This window comes from Cydia pomonella, chromosome 11, assembly GCF_033807575.1.
Source record: "Cydia pomonella isolate Wapato2018A chromosome 11, ilCydPomo1, whole genome shotgun sequence".
Taxonomy (NCBI): domain Eukaryota; kingdom Metazoa; phylum Arthropoda; class Insecta; order Lepidoptera; family Tortricidae; genus Cydia; species Cydia pomonella.
The window spans coordinates 7187785-7199210 of NC_084713.1; the positions used below are offsets into that span (position 1 = coordinate 7187785).

The 11426-nt window shown below is 36.9% G+C and overlaps 1 pseudogene; it reads left to right on the top strand.

Moving 5' to 3' along the window:
• Positions 1-191: 191 nt before the first annotated feature.
• LOC133523118 (esterase E4-like) lies at positions 192-9260 on the top strand (annotated as a pseudogene).
• The last annotated feature ends 2166 nt before the right edge of the window (positions 9261-11426 follow it).

The following is an 11426-nucleotide window of genomic DNA, read 5'->3' on the forward strand; positions in this document are numbered from 1 at the left end:
ACATTTGACCCTTGATCCACCTAGCGAGAGTTTTCCTTGATTGAATATTGGTCGAGACTCTTCGCTATCAGACCGTTCACTGAAACGACTATCAGGACAATGATCGTCGAATCAACATCCCACATGGCGGTTATCTTGTGAGCCAAGACCAGATAATTACTGGATTTATCCTTCTCCGTTGCCACGAGATCATGCGGGATGGTGATATCAACGAGCACGGCCCGACGCTGCAATCGATCTATCTGCACGACGTCAGGTTTATTGGCTACAATAGTCCTGTCAGTGGTGATAGATCGATCTCAATATGGCATGACCATTTTCAAGAACTGGCGCCGGTAACCTACTTGTAGTACGGCACTTTGCGGTCCACTAGGCCGTAAAGTAGAGCAAGTTGCTGGTAAATAATCCTGGCTACGAGGTTATGTCTGTGCAAGTACTGACCGTTAGCAATATGAGAACATAAAGATGATATGCCTGAGTGACTCTCCGGGAAGGCGGCATGCCCGACAAATGTCGACCGTACCGTCCTTCAGTATATATTTCCGGTAATTGTTCATCATCTTAACTTCGTCCGCAAATCTTCTCCGAAGAGGTCACCGAATCGTAACCAATTCACCGACGCGGGCAGGTCAACGTCGGGTCCCGTGATGGCCTTGTGAACGGCCCGTGTAGCTCCTTACTCTTCCATACCGCCTTACGATCCACAGATTTGCGCCAGTTCTCGTTTGCCAAGGAGAGCGGCGTGAGGTTCCTGTCTACTGGAACCACATCACGGCCTTGTCAAATTCTACTAGCATTAATTTTTCAATTCCGTATCCCCCTTATTCATAATCGTGTACTAAAGTTACGATGCCGCTAATAATCGTTTGTCCCTTTCCGACGTATTGGTATGATGGTTAGGGACAAACGATTATAAGCGGCATCGTAACTTTTAGTACACGATTATGAATAAGGGGGATACGGAATTGAAAAATTAATGCTAGTAGAATTTGACAAGGCCGTGATGTGGTTCCAGTAGACAGGAACCTCACGCCGCTCTCCTGAATCCGTTTCCGCTCTCCGTTTATGAATAAGGGGGTATATGTATATACTTGTACCTCTCGTGTCGAATGTTGGTCCCTAAGACAGTTCATTTTTATATGGAGTAACTGTCACGTAAAATGTTTATAAACATTTTTTGGAAGTTTAGTAAGTACATACATCTATTTAGAAATGTAACATTTAAATAATAAAAATATTATAAAAACACTTTTTTAATACAGTTGCTCAAAAACTGCTACTTTACGCTGTTTAGCGTGCGGAAAGTTGGATTTCGCGAACTAGTGCTTTTTACTTTTCCACTTGTTCCAATTCATGACTTATTGATGAGTGTTAATGTTAGTTTCCTTTAAAAGTCGTAATCAACATAAAAACCTACTGTTAATGTAAAAATAATAAATATAAGCATATTTCATATTTTATTACTTACCTCTTCATCAATAATACACGTTTATTTTTTAATATTGAATATTGAAAAATAAGTTGTCTGAATGGAACGGAATAGCTGCCGAAACGCCTGTCAAAGCAGAGGCGTTTTTTCTTACTGCAAGAATGTTTTGAGTTTCCAAAGGCAACATTCGACATTGTTTTCATACAATTTCAATATACGATACAAAAATAATCGTAAATAACGATACTTAGGTAATAATAGTATAATATTTTATTTATATTTACAATTGTTTCTGTCTTATAGGACCGCAACTGTATTAAAAAAGCGGCCAAGTGCGAGTCGGACTCGCCCATGAAGGGTTCCGTACCATTTATGACGTATTAAAAAAACTACTTACTAGATCTGGTTCAAACCAATTTTCGTTGGAAGTTTGCATGGTAATGTACATCATATATTTTTTTTAGATTTTTCATTCCGTTATTTTAGAAGTTACAGGGGGGGGGACACACTTTTTTTCACTTTGGAAGTGTCTCTCGCGCAAACTATTCAGTTTAGAAAAAAATGATATTAGAAACCTAAATATCATTTTTGAAGACCTATCCTTAGATACCCCACACGTATGGGTTTGATGAAAAAAAATTTTTTTTTTAATTTTTATGACGTATTAAAAAAAAAACTACTTACTAGATCTCGTTCGAACCAATTTTCGGTGGAAGTTTGCATGGCAATGTATATCATATATTTTTTTTAGATTTTTCATTCTGTTATTTTAGAAGTTACGGGGGGGGGGGACACACTTTTTACCACTTTGGAAGTGTCTCTCGCGCAAACTATTCAGTTTAGAAAAAAATGATATTAGAAACCTCAATATCATTTTTAAAGACCTATCCATAGATACCCCACACGTATGGGTTTGATGAAAAAAGATTTTTTGAGTTTCAGTTCTAAGTATGGGGAACCCCCAAAATTTATTGTTTTTTTTTCTATTTTTGTGTAAACATCATAATGCGGTTCATAGAATACATCTACTTACGAAGTTTGAACAGTATAGCTTTTATAGTTTCGGAAAAAAGTGGCTGTGACGGAATCGGACAGACAGACGGACATGACGAAACTATAAGGGTTCCGTTTTTTGCCATTTGGCTACGGAACCCTAAAAACGTCGTTCGAAAATGTCATTAGTAATGACATACTTTCCGCACTAGCATCGAAATGTATTATTTTTAAATTATGTAGTTTTTAAATTAAGCTAAATCAAAAGAGACTTGAAAGAACTGTCATTGGAACCATCATTCGACACGAGAGGTATATCTAATTAAAAGTAAAATATAATTATATGGCACTCATGTCAAAGAACACTATATGTTGAAGTGGCCCGTGTTGAGATGTGTACGTATGTATTTTTTTTTTGTTGAAATTGAACTGCTCAATGATGTCTAAAACATGTAGGGAACGTTTATAGAAGAATCACAAATTGAACTCTGATCTTTAAATGGTGTAGTAAGGCTGTTGATGTGTGAAACGTTTCGAGCATTTTACCGAATTTCAATGGGATGCTTGCACAAATGAATGGGAGCTTATAATGTTGAGACAGAACTGTCGTCACATATTACCGTATTTATATTTAATTATTGACATGATGTGTATATACACTATACCTATTTATATATGTTTTTCCTTAGAATTGTTTAAGAAGTTACTTATAAATAGCAAAGGAAAAAGTAGTTAAACTAATAAAGATTTCTTCAATTTGTAAAATGGTAGTCATCGTTGCAGACGATCTTTTTGCAGCTTTTGTAAAATTCATAACAATAAAAAAAGTAAATAATTTTGTTTTTTCATTGCTTTATTGTAAAATGCTCCCTTCTGCCTCCAGTAACCTTTGTAATTTATTTTTTTATACTACGTCGGTGGCGAACAAGCATACGGCCCGCCTGATGGTAAGCAGTTTCCGTAGCCTATGTACGCCTGCAACTCCAGAGGAGTTACATGCGCGTTGCCGACCCTAAACCCCCCCCTCCCCCTCGTTGAGCTCTGGCAACCTTACTCACCGGCAGGAACACAACACTATGAGTAGGGTCTAGTGTTGTTTGGCTGCGGTTTTCTGTAAGGTGGAGGTACTTCCCCAGTTGGGCTCTGCTCTAGATCTGGAATAACATCTGCTGTGCTGTGCCCTACCACACAAGGCGATATGACATTCACAATGCCCATACCTCTCTTAAAAACTATACTACTACTCTACTACTAGTCTACTTTGTTCTATATAAAATGTCATAAAATATATGGCATTTTGTATAGAAATAATACTTTATAATTTAAACAGCTTAGTGCTTCCCCTTTAAATATAATAAAAATGAATATGTACCTACTCGTAGCCTAGTTTCAATTACGATACAGAATAAATAGCAATATGTATGTATGTATGTATAAACTCTTTATTGTACAAAACACAAAACATAAATATGGCACAGGATAAGCAGTAGAAAAGCGAACTTATCCATTTAAAGGTATAGACGATATGTATTTTTTTAGAAAACAAAAGTATGCTAATCCTTTCTTTTGTTGTATCTAAACACTATTGTTTAAAATACATGTTTACAACATTTCATGTCGATGATTACTGAGAATTTTTCACATCCACTCCTATACCTAAAAATCTTCATTAATTCGCGTTTATGTGTACCTTATCATCGTCCCGTTCGTAGAGAATTTCTTGGAATGCTCCTAAATAATATTTCCGAAGCTATAACTTCGTAACTAAAATATCCCCCAGCAACAATTCTTCGCCACGTCAATCCCTATGCTAATCCGGGCTGTGTAACTTGTCTGTTTGGCCCGAGTTTCAGATAACTAATGCAATCTCTGTTCGCTCGCGGTCACAAGTTCTGACGTCGAGTCGTCGGCTATATACTCGTCTAATTACTTATGCTCAAGTGCGTCTTGGACCACAACACACAGTCTCTGCGAGAACACCCCATGCAGGCGCTAAAAGTAAGAAACTCGAGAAAGATAGTAGTTTATTCCAATACACATACACGAGACTACATTAAAGAAAAAATATAGAACGGCTGATTTTTTTATGCGTAGTGCGAGATAACCGCCAACGGCCAACCTACATACTTATTGCGACTAAGGTGTAAAGTTTATGAAGTTAGGGCTTGTAGAGTTAGGGCTTTAGGAGTAGTAGTTAGTTAGCTCTAGTTACATGAGATCTGTACCCGTAGTGTAAATTTATTCGACAGTGAGACGTGACGTACGCGTTTGCGTTAAGTCTATTTTGTATGGGATTTAGAAACAGCGCGTCAAGCGGGACGTTTCGGAAACTCAAAATCCCATACAAAATGAGACTTAACGCACACGCGTACGTCACGTTTCGCTATCGAATAAATTTACACTAAGGGTACTAATAACTTTTTGACAATGCGAGCCATATGTATTACGTTTAAAATTGGTACAAAAAAATAACAATATCTACATTAACTTTTAAATAAAAAAATATTTATAAAGGTTAGAGAATTGTGTTATACTCGTAACAATAAATGTAATGCTCTGAGGTTGGAATTATAAATGTTATGCCTTCTGTAATAACCAGGTTGTGTTGATTTAATTAATTCGTAACGTAACTACATAAAAAAACAACAGAAAATCAAAATTATATATCAATTCTAAAATGTAACCTTCCACCTTGTAATAAGAACTCTAGTTCTCATTACATTCCATCCTTAGCCTCACCGAAGGCAGCATTAATGAATTTTAAATCCAGCCTCGCTTCGGAAAACAATTTAGTTGTCTCCCCTTATTTCCCAAAGGACTGTAGCTTGCGGGTTTTTAAAGTTTACGCAGTGAAATAAGGCTTTGTTGTAGGTACCTTTAAGGACACTGAAAGTAGTTTGCTTTCAGTCGGCCGAGAATATTGATTTTACATGATCAAATTCGGAACAATTACTAAACCTACTCATGGATTTAAATGTCATAAAATAATTCCTGCTTTATTAATAAACATGGCACATGTCTTAAAATTAAAATAATGGTTGCTCATGCAGTAAATTTATAATTTTGAACCTAGAATAGAATCTTTTTATACATTTATTTAATCGCATGGCATATTACAATTCTTGGCATGCCATTTGTCGCTAGACATATGTACTATTCTTATGATATCTCATTTCACATTAATATTTATTTTAGGTGTAAAAATTTATTTAGCATGCCATTTTGTGGCTAAACATGTATTGCTACTCAACAATAATGTACCTATCATCTTATGTATACCATGTTTATCGCAATAAAGTATTTCATTAATTAATTCATTCATTAATTCATTGGTCGCTTTACAAATTTACAAATTAATATCTAGGTTCTTCACCCAATGGGCTGCGTCATCCTTTGTGTGCATCCTTTTTTGTGTTTTTGTGTGATGGGTTTTTTTTACATAATAAATATATACAAAAGTTACTAGCTACTGCTAGCTGAAATCTCAAAAAAATAGGCCCTTGAAGTATTATACTCGTACCATTAAAACATTTCCTCGTTGTACGTAGGTCACTCGATGAGTTTTGAGATGCTCGAAAATTAAAAATAGAACGCACCTGTATTCTTTTTATGTTTATAAAAATCAAATTTATTTAAAAATAGAACACAAGTGGCCAATAAGTTAAATTAAAAATAAACAATGTTGCATTCATTTTACAACCGTTCCTGCGGTTTTTCTTTGAAACGATGGAACTGCACCGCAAACATTTGCGCGCTATGATATTTAATGATTTTAAATTTGCTTTGGTTTCCGAACAACTAAGTTTACAATCAGCATTAGGGAAGTCTACTCCATCTCGAGCAACAGTTTTTAAAGGGTTAGAGACTTTAAAAAAAAAGGGTAAAAACTAACCTCGAAGTTGATTAAAGAAGCGGTCGCCCGCAAACAGCAATAACTGAAGAAAACGTGTAGACTACAGAATTACTTACACGGACATCGCAAAGATCCTAGGTTTTGGTTCGGGGAGCGTTAATATCATTTTACATCAACATCTTGGAGTGAGGAAACTCTGTTGTTGTTGGATCCCGCGTTTGCTGTCACAAACTGAAAAACAAGTTCGTGTGGAGAATGTGTCTACGATTTGAAAACGGGACATCGAGAGGCGTTTCCGAAATCATCACAGGTGACAAAACATGCATTTATCAGTATGATCCAGGAAGTAAGAGACAATCATTAGTAGGGTCTTCTCAGAGAGAAAGTTACCAATAAATCTCCAAAGACCTCGAAAAGTTGGCAAAAAAATGTATGGTAGTTTTTTTTCTATCGACATCAATGCTGGAAAATTTTAGGTCTGTTAGCGTTGCCGAAAGTTTTCCTAGCAGTGCGAGAATAGAGACCAAACGCCGGACTTCGGAAAATCATTCTACATCACGACAATGCCTCTTCACATACCTTCCTTGAAACAAAGACCTTTATTGAGGAAACTGGTATTGAAACCCTACCCTGTCCACCCTACAGCAACAGTGAAAGAAAAAAATAAAAAGGCAAGTTTTTTCGAGTGCTGAAAAAGCCGTGGCGGCCTATGAAGATGCGATTTCTGACCTATCGGATCAAGATAGGCAAAATTGTTTTCAAAGTTGGTTTAGACGAATGGAACTTTGTATAGAGAATGATGGAAAGTATATAGAAAAAATGTAAAATAAATAGTGATAATATCTCGAATAGTTTTGGTGCGACTCTATCCGTGCGTCCGCCTGTCTGTCTGCCACATCGCTAAATATCTCGAGAACGACTTAAGCTATCGATTTGAAATAGTTACGAACAAGGCTAACCCGGACACATTAAGAGTATTGTTTATTTTATTAACTATGGAAAATGCCCAAAGGCAAAATTCAAAGTCTAGTGACTAGGTCAAGTAAATTTGAAAGAGCTCAAATTGTACATTCCAAAACATTTTTTTTTTCGGCGAAAAAAAAAATTATGAAAGAAAATTTGAAAAAAAAATATACTTAATATAGGTACTTCTGATCAAAAGTCTTTCGCCTTTATAGTTACACGAGATAATTCAATGTTTGTACTCTCGATGCGCGAGTAAAACGATATCGCACTGACCGGTATTTTCTTTATCGAGTGACCTACGAGCTACGTATCGCAATGCTGATACGTTGTGCGAGAAAGCCGCCAGCTCTTCGGTGTACTTTGTACCTTAGTTTTGTTGATCATATTTTGTTTTATTAAATGTGTTTTATTCTATTAAATAGAGATAAAAATAAAAATGCTTATAATAGATATCAAGAGTACCGTAACATCAAAATTGCGATAATGCTCGTACAGTCGTACACGTACAAACACTTGTTGGTAGCTCTGTTTGGACTTCGTTTATAGATAGGAATAGATAATTGCTATCTCCACTTCTGATAATGCCTTATAATGTTTCAGATTAGGTATAAACTTTATAACTGGATATGCCTTCCTTTAAAAATTGAATTATTCATACTAAAGAAGAATCAAATGTGTCAATTTGTAAACCTTCGTTCCTTCCAATAAGAGGTAAAATTATTGTCAGAAAAAATATATCTCTGTTAGTGCAATATTATTTATTATCGGTTATTCATATAGACTTTAATCCAAGTAACCATCAAAACCCGCCACCAATCCCCATCCCCCAACCCTAAAAAAATATAACCATCATTAACCACCTCTTTACTTGTGGGTTGTCTGATAAGTTGTTTTTTGGATTCCATTTCAGGCACCTCTTCTTGGGCCCGTATGGATACAAACTCTAGATGCAGTTAATGATAAAATCATTTGTCCCCATGACTCAACGCCTGAGATGCCAATTGACTTAAATCTCCATACTCTATGCAAGAAGATTGCTTAATAGCAACTGTTCTAATGCCTGATACTGACGAAACTAATCTACTTGTATTGGTTTATATTCATGGTGGCGGTTACCAATTAGGATGGGGTAACCTGATGTCATAAAAGAGTTTAGTCAAAAGTAAAAAAATAGTGGCGGTCAATATTAACTACAATGCGAGTATGAAAGATTAACTACTACGTTGGGTAAAGAAAAATATAGCAAACTTTCGAGAAAATACCCATGATGTGACCCTTGTCGGTAGCAGTGCTGGAACTTCGGCGGTAGACCTGCTAAAGCTATCAGAAATGACAAAGGATCTTTATAATAAAGCTATACCTGAAAGCGGAGCAGGTGTGGGCGTTTGGAGTGTCCAAATAGATCCAATGCAAACCGCAAAAGATTTTGCGAAAGCCAATAACTTTACAAAAGTAGATAATATCAGGCATTTAGAAGAATTTTATAAAAGAGCTTTATTCGACGTATTAACCTCAGACGTTTTCTTTGGCAATAAGGGTTCTTCTTTTAGTTTTGCACCGTGTGTATTGTTAAAATACAGCAAAGTTCCAGTTTTATACGGATTTGCAAATTTGGAAGGATATACGAGAGTGTACAGGTTTGAAGAATGGGAAAAGCAAATGAATGAACGGTTTTCGGACTTTTTACCAGAATATTAACAATTCCAGGATGAAGAAGAGCGTAACAAGGTCGCACAATTCATCAAAGAATTTTATTTTGGAGATAAGACAGTTGTACCGGAAACTGTCTATATTGACTATTTCTCTGACATTATGTTCGTTTATCCACATCTTAGATCTGCTAAATTACAAGTGGAAGCTGGCAGTGATTCGTTGTACTTGTATGAGTATACATTCCATTCTACTCCTAATCTCTCGGATGATGCTCCTACATTTATAAAACAACTAAAAGAAGCACCTCACTGTGCCCAGTCCGCGGCTGAACATGCCACTGCCGCTGACATTTATGTATTTATCTAAGTTTGATACAATAGTAAAAAAAACGTGCTCAAATGTAGTGAACAATCCTTTGCCATCGTATTTAGCAGAAACGTTCGTATTTGTCATGCTACTTTAGTCGAACTCAGTACTTTTTATACCGAGACTGACTGAAATAACATAGCACTCTACATATGGGAGATCGAGTATGCTTCTCTCATAGGGCAACGAACGAACTTTACGTAAAAAATGAGATGATGAACTTTTTCGTTCGTTTAGTGATTTATTATAGCCGCCATGACAACCAACCTCTGTAACAATCATACCCGGCAGTGGCGGATTAACCGAACAGCAGAAAAAGCATATGCTAAGGGCCCCGCGCCGAAGGGGGGCCCCGCGCTCCGACCCTGACCATGTGATTTCGGCACGCGGAACCGGCCAAGTTCAAGTAGAACTCGCACACCGCGGATCCTTTACTACCACATTTTATTTACAATGTATTTTTTTCGTAAGTCAGTAACAATATTGATCAATTATTATTAATATTATTATTTGTAATTATCCTGTCTATTTTTCTTTATGACGATACCAAATTTAAAAAAAATTTAGGCTTCCGCAAAGACCAAGAGCAGAGTTTAGCATAAAACCGAAGGTGCAGAGTGTCTCAAAACTTTTATGCATGGCTTAGCTGCAGGAAACAGCAGAGCTCGGAAACGAACAAAAGAATATACTGTGTTTAAAAACATATTAGTGAAAAGCAAGGAAGGATGATTTATTCATTAATTATTATTTCAAATAACAAATTGCACCTATACAGCTAATGCCTAATGATGATCAGCTTTGAACCCATAGGAGGCCAAAGGACGCGCTCCTCTACGGTTGGCCGGGCGCCCAAAATATGCAGAGTTGCTGCAAAGCCGTGATACATATGATCTAATTGTCAAAATGTTATAAAAAGAAAACAGCGGGGCCCCTGCACAGGGCTTTGCATTCGCATAGGCCGGATGTAAAGCCCTACATAGGGCCCGATACCCAAAGCATCCCAGCAAGTCGCACTTTCGAGCAAGAACTAAGGCCGAGCAGCAGGCGAGCCGAGATCACATTAGTTCAATTCCAAACTCTGTTCTCCTACAATTCAGCCTTTGCATGGTGGCGCGCCGCGATAGAACGCTCCGGGCCTCCGCCCTTATACGGAGCTCGGCCTACGGCCTCGTTCACACTCTGGCATTGGTTTCTATCTAGGCTCCGCTTTCCTGCAGCTTGGCCTTCAGCTTCGCACGGGAATGCTACGAAATCGGGTGGTCCGGATATTTAGCTCGTGGGGCTCAGCCTTCGGCCTTGTTTTTTGGCTCACTTAGCCATTAGTTCCCACTTCTGAGGTCAGACTCACTTTTCACCTATTTTTATAGGTAAGCTTTTATTAAACTTAATAATATTGATGTTGTTAAACAGTATCCCTACATGCTTTTATTTAACTTTCAATACTCGTAAGTTCTTTTCAAAATCTGCAAACCATCTGCAAACTATTATTTTGACCATTTGTCAAAATTTGGCAAAATGATGAAGACCGAAGGATACCTATATAAAAGAAAGGAACTGTGATAAAATAACACAACTTCATTAAGATTAGGCTCTTTTAAAATGGCTGATTAAAATAATGAAAAATAAATAAATCGGAATTCCTTCAAATTAATAAATAAGGAAAATACTCCGGATTTTAAATGACGTCATATACCTATAGTTCGTGTCATCCACGAAGACGCGCCCCGCTCTTCTTCCTAATCGCTTATAGTTCAAATCTGCAACTTTTTGGCAATGTAGTATTTTCGCTATAGGTTTCATTGAAAGTATTTATTAAGCTTTTGTTTCACGATTTTTTCAAGTTTTTTGGGCCCATGGTTCAAAAGAGGGCGAATATTTCAGTAAATAATAACTTTGTTAAGAAACAGGTTTTTGAAGACCTTTATTCGTTTTGAAAGACCTTATCCAACCATACGCTACTACAGGGTCAAAGCAAAAAAAAATCAAAGAAAACACATTTTGTAATACACTGCATAACATGTTAAAACTAATCGAGAACGAGTGGAAAAAAATTAAGACATTGTAAAAATGTTGTGATGGTAATGAATCCTCGGGCGGGGTGCGAATCCGACTCGCACTTAATCTTTTTTTTTTAAACCAGGGGGGCCCCGCGTGCTATTGTGCTAA